The sequence below is a fragment of the Elephantulus edwardii genome, unplaced genomic scaffold (assembly GCF_000299155.1).
Source record: "Elephantulus edwardii isolate Elephantulus edwardi_28Jun2011 unplaced genomic scaffold, EleEdw1.0 scaffold00025, whole genome shotgun sequence".
Lineage (NCBI taxonomy): Eukaryota > Metazoa > Chordata > Mammalia > Macroscelidea > Macroscelididae > Elephantulus > Elephantulus edwardii.
In genome coordinates this window covers 15882222-15889536 of record NW_006399775.1, presented here as the reverse complement: position 1 = coordinate 15889536, position 7315 = coordinate 15882222, and positions in this window count along the sequence as shown.

The following is a 7315-nucleotide window of genomic DNA, read 5'->3' as shown; positions in this document are numbered from 1 at the left end:
CTTCATGGAGGATAAAAGGATATGGAGACTGCCCTTCACTGAATGCCTATACTTACAGGGTTCACATTTTGTTTTCACCACAGCCTTGCAAAGTAACCATTAGCTCCATTTTACAGATGGGAAAAGTTGTTGTTAGGTGCCATTGAGTTAAATACAACTCATAGTACCTCCATAAACAACAGGTCTGAACCCTGTCCTATCCTGTGCCATTTTTACAGTCTCTGGCATACTTGAGCTCATTGCTGCAGTCACTGTGTCAACCCATCTCATTGAGGGTCTTCCTCTCTTTTGCCAACCCTCCACTCTCCTAAACATGATATCCCTCTCGAGGGAATAGCTTCTCCTAGCAACATGCCCAAAATATGTGAAGTGAAGCTTTATCATCTTTGCCTCCAAGGAGCATGCGGATTGCACCTTCTCTAAGATACACTTGATTTTTTGGAAGTCAGTGAGATATTCAATACTCTTCTCCAGTACCACAATTCAAAGGCATCAATTTGTCATCCAAATTCCTTGTTCAACTCTCAGATTCATAGCAAGTGATTGAAAAGACCTTGACCTGAATCCAGTACACCTTAGTCTTCAAACCAACATTATTTCTCCTCAATAATTTCGAGAGGTCCCTGGCTGCAGACTTTCCCAGTGCAATATGTCTCTTGATTGCCTGACCGCTGGCAAGTGTATTGATTGTAGATCCAAGTAACATGAAGTTGTTGACAATTTCAATCTTTTCTCCATCATTTTCCTGGGACATTGCCTATCTGTCCAGTGGTGAGAGTTTGTTTTCTTGATGTTAAGATGCAGTCCATATTGAAGGCTCTATTATTAGATCTTCTGCAGTAAGTGCTTCAAGTCTTCCTCACTTTCAGCAAGCAAGATGTGTCATTTGCTTAACAAAGGTTATTACTCATGAGAAAAGAGAGGCTTCTAAAGGCTAATGACTTGCCCAGGGTCACGTAAGTTGGTGTGACTCAGGTTGGCCTTCCCTGTGAATCCCATCTTGCCCTAACCTCTGTGCGGCTTTCTGTATGAAGTGACCCTGTGTCCAGCCATGGGCACAGCTGGGACCCGGGATGTTCATGAAGCGCCTCTGCTGGTGCTTACAAACCTCATCAGTCCTTTGTGGCTAGTAGTGTTCCTTTCACTTGAATGAGAAGGATGCTCCAGCTCTGAGAATCTGAACAACTTGCCCAACGCCACACAGCTTGTAGCAGGCAATCAGGAAAGTTTGGGGGAAGTTCAAAGAAAGAAGGGGTGGGGAGGAGAGCTAGCCCAAGGAATGCCAGGCCTTTCCGGGTGGCTCAGGATGTGGATGGGAGACAAGAAAGCTGCAGGTTTGAAGGCCTGGGCAGTGGAGCCGGTCCATGAGCTCAATCATCACATCGGTGCTCAAACAGCTTGGCTCAGGACACCTGTCCAGATAGACTTCTTAGCAGGACCCCTCATTGGGCCTCAGTTTCCCCATCTGTCATAAGGGAGTAGCTGGACTACTGATTTTATATTTTGAGGTAGAAGTTCCTTCCTATAAATGAATCTGATGATGAACCTTAACATTCGTTCACCTGTTCCACATATATTTATTTATTGAGACCTACAAGGGGTGTGGAAGGCTTAGCTGACTGGATTTTCTCCCTGCATTGAATCACTGTGTTGTGTGGTAGAGAAATAAAGGATCCTTCTCCAAACTCCCCCTTCAGAGTAGGAATTGGCCACCTGAGTTGCCAAGACCTCTGGCCCTCAGCTGGGTGTCCTCCCACCACAGGGCTGATGGGAATCTAAAGAGATGTTTGCACACATACAACTGACTATTTTATTGAATCAATGATGAAGGCCAGAAGAGTTGACCAAACCCTGGTTCCTCTGAAGCATTCCCTTCATGGCACCATTAATCAAAGAGGCTTTGTAGAATCAGTGGAGACTGGGTGTGACCATGAGGAAAGAGGCCCAGCGTGTGCACAGGCCTGGAGGGGGAAAGAAGCCCCACACTGAAGAGGCCAAACCCCCACACCTCTGCCTGGCAGAGCCTTCTACAGCCTCACCCTCCTCCACCCACCCCCGCCATCCTCTGCCCAGAGCCAGGGTGTCAGCTTGGCTTTGGTGACAGCAGCGCCGAAGGAGGTGTTGTCTGGCTGAAGCCCTTCATTGTAGCAGCTCTGGCATCTTCCAGCAGCCCGCCCTGGCCAAGTTGTCCTCCTGCCAAGCTGGGGAACGACTAGCTCCTGAGAGGGCCCTCTCCAAACAGGTAACTTGATCCTCTGCAGCCCAGCATCAGCACAGCTCTTGCCACCAGAGCCAGAGGCCCGAGAGTTTATAGCAACTCTGGCAGCTCCTATGAGCCGGTCAGGAGAGAGGACCCAACAAGAACCCCTGAGCCAAAGTGAGTAGAGAGAATGCCCTGATGATGGCCCAGAGGCCAGAGTTCAAGCCCTAATTCTTTACTAACTTGTTGTGTGACTTTGGGGAATCACGTCCTCTCTCTGGGCCTCAGTTTTCACATAATGGAGTTCCCAAAAGTCTGCAAGTGGTCAGGTTCCTTGACAAAGTAAAGTTGTTCCTGATCTGTACCAACCCTTTTGGATAAAGGCCCGATTCTCCCTGTCAGGTGGTCAGATGCCTGATGGCCATCAGTCTTTAATCTCCTGGCCCTTCAAACTGTGGGGAAGAAGCAGTTGGTGGCTGGTAGCTGCTGTCTTGGTCCTTGGCTTCTCTTCCTCTCACTTCTACCCACCTCCCACCCACTGCCATCCAGTTGATTTGGACTCTTAGCCACCATCCATCCATCCATCCATCCATCCATCCATCCATCCATCCAAGTTTCCAAGGCAAATTCCCTAATAAATCTTTGTGAGAGGAAACTGTTCACCTTCCTCCCACAGAACTGCTGGTGGATTCCGTCTGCTGCCTTTTTGTTAGCAGCCCTGCACACTCCACATCACACCACTAGGTCTCCTTCTTAGTTTTCCAGAACATTCAATGGAAATGCATTGGCCGTGGCTTCTATTGACTTTTGAAGATAACCAAATGAAGCTGGGCTTTTCTCAGTGGCTGTGATTTTTAAAAGAGCTTGAAAACAATCGGGATATAGAATTCAACATACACAAATGTGTAAAATCATGAAAGAAAATTTTTTTCTTTCTCTCCTGAAATGGTTTGGTTTTATGTTTTTATTTCTATTCTCTCTTTTGGGATGAGAAAATTTTATATTTAGAATCAACCAGCTGGACTCAGTGTAAATGATCCCAATTGTGTTGACAACATCTAAAATATCATAGTTAGGAGGAGGTCGAACATAGGCCTTCTTCTCTCCATCAGGCCTGATCAAGGTATTAATCTTGACCACATCAATGTCATAGAGCTGCTTCATAGCTTGTTTGGTTTGGTGCTTGTCAGCCGTGACATCCACTATGAACACAACTATCTTGTTCTCTTCTATCTTCATGGCTGACTCAGTGGTCAGGGGAAATTTGATGATGGCATAGTGGTCAAGCTTGTTTCTCCTGGGAGTGCTCTTCGGGGGTATTTGGGCTGCCGTCGGAGTCTCAGCGTCTTAGGCCACTAGAAGGTGGGTGACATGCGGATCTTCTTTTTTTGTGGCTGTGGATGCCCTTCAGGACTGCCTTCTTGGCCTTTAATGCCTTTGCTTTGGATTCAGTTTTGGGAGGGGCAGGGGCTTCCTTCTTCACTTTTGGCACCATCTTCATAGAAAAGTTGTTTTTATTATTCTGATCTTTGTAAAATATAGTGTTATAAACTTGCCACCTCTTGTTTTTCAGAAGGAATAAAAAGTGCTTTGTGGGAGAAGGATGCACAGTCTCCTTCCATGCAATTAACGGTCTATGAAAACCCACCGGAGGGTTAACTATGGGACAGTTCCGGCTGTATGGTTCACAACCACCACCGCCACCAACAAAAAGTGGCTTGTTTGTTTTTTTCTCCACTTCATTTTAATTTTATATTGGTTTGCATATAAAATTTGTATACATTGTGTATTATTTGTGTACATTGCATTTCCTTCATTCACATTGTGCTTCAAATTATCACTCATATATACTTTTTATAAAATTAATCACCTTTGATCTATGCCTACTATTACCTCATCTTTTCAGGTCCCCACTGGATCTTTCCTAATTCCTTCACACACACCCCTCTGCCCAAAAAACTGTTATTCTAGTGGTTTTCTCCCCTCCTCACCCTCAGCTGCCTGCCTCCCTCCTTCCCTTTTTGGGTTTTTGTACACATCTTACTAGTTATCTTTCTATTTTTACAATAATGGTCTTGTGTAGTATTTGTCCTTATGAGACTGTGTTAGTTCACAGTCTAAACTTTCTCGTGCTATATAACGTTTTATTAAATCATTGTTTCTTAGTGCTGCATAGTATTCCATTGTGTGAATGTACCACAGTTTCTCAATCCAATGTTGGTGGGCACTTGGGCTTTTTCCATTCTCTTACTATTATGAACAGTGCTGCTATGAATATAGGTGTACATATTTGTTTGCTTTCAAAAGATGCAATCATGGCATGTTAGTTGACGATAGTTGTTCTATACAAACCAGTAATTTCTGTGTATAATGCATGTAGTCCCCAGCTTACAGTGGAGTTTGTGCTGAACACTCCATTTTAAGTTGGCTACAATGTAAGTCAAATGCCTCGTTTTCTAAAGGTTTCATTATTATTGCCTTTTATTATAAGTATCTGTATAAATTTGCTCTTTTTTGCCTTTTGGAGTTCTAATCACTACAAACAGTGAACTCTGGTGGTTTAGTAGTAAGGAGCTACACTGCCAACCCAAAGGTATGCTGTTTGAATCCATGGGCAATCTCCTCCTGGGTGACCTGAAAACCTGCGGGAGGGTCAGTTCTGAGTCAGTTCTGACTCAATGACACATAACAACAACAATCATTATGCATAAACTTAAAAATATATTTTAATATGTGCATGAATAAAAATATACAAATTATAAAAATGTACTCTGATGATGAAGAGTTGGATGGCATTGGCATTTTTGTCAATTGTAATAACGTCCCTGTGGACAGTTTTGCATATTGGCTTATCCTCAGAATTGGGGATGGCATTTCTAGTCAGAAAATGAGTAGGAGCTATCTGCATCTTTTCTTCTTATATTTCACAGCCTCATTGCTTTCCAAATACGTTATCAGTTTTAACAAAGCAATTAGTGGTTTCATGTTTCCAAACAACTAAAGTCCTTTAATTTAGTTGAGAAAAAACTCCAGCTAATCTTTTCACTGTCAGGTCTGTGGACACCTCTCACCTTTCTCTTCCTCATTCTTGCTTCTTCAAAATCTGCCTAACCTGTCTATTCCCTTTCTTTGTATCTCTGAGCTAATCCACATCAGCAGTACTGAGTTCTAAATTCAGCATTCTTGCCATACGGATGATTTTTCTGCCACTCTCTTCCATCATACTATTCTGATCAAATTCTTGTTGCAGTTAAGTGCCGCTGAGTCAACTGCAACCCACACTGACCCTGTATACAACAGATCAAAACCTTGCCCAACCCAGTACCATCCTCATAATCTCTGCTGGGCTGAAATCCACTGTTGCTGCAAATGCTTGCAACATGGTAATATAACTCAGCAACTTCCCTTCCATATTTCTTGCATTCATTTCCCCTTAATTTCCTCCCAGGAGAATGAAATATCCCAGGTACACTAACATCTTAAGTATGGTTTGTCATAACTTAAGTATGCCTTAAGTTGAGGACTATGTATAGTAATGACCACAATTGTACAGCTTGATAATGCATTTCTCCACCTAGTGAACAAACATATAATACAACCACCACTCATATTAAGAAACAGTTATCAATGATAGTTCTCTCCTCTGTCCTCCCCCCCAACCCCATTGTTAATGTTCTTTCCCTAGCAAATAAAATAGTGGCAACTCTGTGTTATACCACCACCTCTTTGTTTTCTTTTTACCAGTCCGTAAAACCTAAAATTGGGAGACCTTGCGTGCTAGATGATTTAATGGAGTGAGCACTCCATGCTTCTGCTGGAGCCCTGGGAGCCTGAGGGACCCACCAGAGGGAAGCTGATTTGAGCCTTGGACTCTGTCTGTCCAATCCAGAAAGAGAGAAGAGAATTTTCAGGGAACAGCTGCTCTGACCTCTCCTGTCTTCCTTCCAACACCTCCATGTCCTATTTCTGTCATCAGTAAGCGGCTCTCCAGATGCAGGATTCAGCTCAGCATGGCCAGCAGTGGAAAGCAGTGCCAAGGGATGGTGAAGAGGTGTGGCTTTGGGCTGGAGATGCTGGCAGATGACTCATTCTCCCTATTCAGGCCTCTCTCTCCAGGGCTTTTCATTAGCCACTACCCTTGCCATTCACCTGCCTGCTCCAGAGCCGGGTATTATGCACATTTATGGGATCCTCAGGAGTTCTTTTATGCCCAGTCCTAATGCTCACTCTCCTCCTTAAGTCATTGTCGTGGTCACTGTGGTAATCCATCTGGTTTAGGGTCTTCCTCTCTTTTAGTGATGCTCCACCTTTACAAATATGATGTTCTTCTCCAAGGAACAGGCCCTCCTAACAACGTACCTAGAGTATGTAAGATAAAGCTTCATCATTTTTGCTTCCAAGGAGCATTCTGGCTGTACCTTCTCGAAGACATCTGTTTGGTTTGGGGCTTTTTTGACAGAAAAATGGATATTCAGTGCTCTTCTCCAACACCATAACTCAAAGGCATCAATTCTTGTTTTCCTTATTCATTGTCTCTCAGATGCATCACAAGTAATTGAAAAGACCATGGCCTGAATGTGCCTTAGTCTTCAAACTGACATCATTGCTCCTCAGAAATTTGAAGAAGTCCCTGACAGCAGACTTTCCCAATGCAATATTGTCTCCTGATCCTTGACTACTCTTGTGGATCCAAGTAAAATGTAATCATTGACATTTCAATCTTTTCTTCATCTATCATGGTGTTACCTGTTGGTCTAGTGGTGAGAATTTTTGTTTTCTTAATACTAAGATGTAATGAAAGCTGTAAGCTTTGATCTTCTGCAACAAGCACATCAAGTCCTCCTCATTTTCAGCAAGTAAGATTGTGTCATCTGTGTAATGCAGGTTGTTGATGAGTCTTCATCTGATCTTTACCACATTCTTCATAGAGACTGTGAAGTTTATCTTTCAATATGATTTTTCCTAGCCATTGACTTTGCTATGTAGATGGAAAGGAATATGCAAATTGGATGTTTTAGCCTATCCACAAGGGGATTGGCTATCTACTGTTCCACAAAGGGATTGATTGGTCAGGATTGGGATTGGTTAGTCTTGCCATTGAATTGAGCAAGCCAG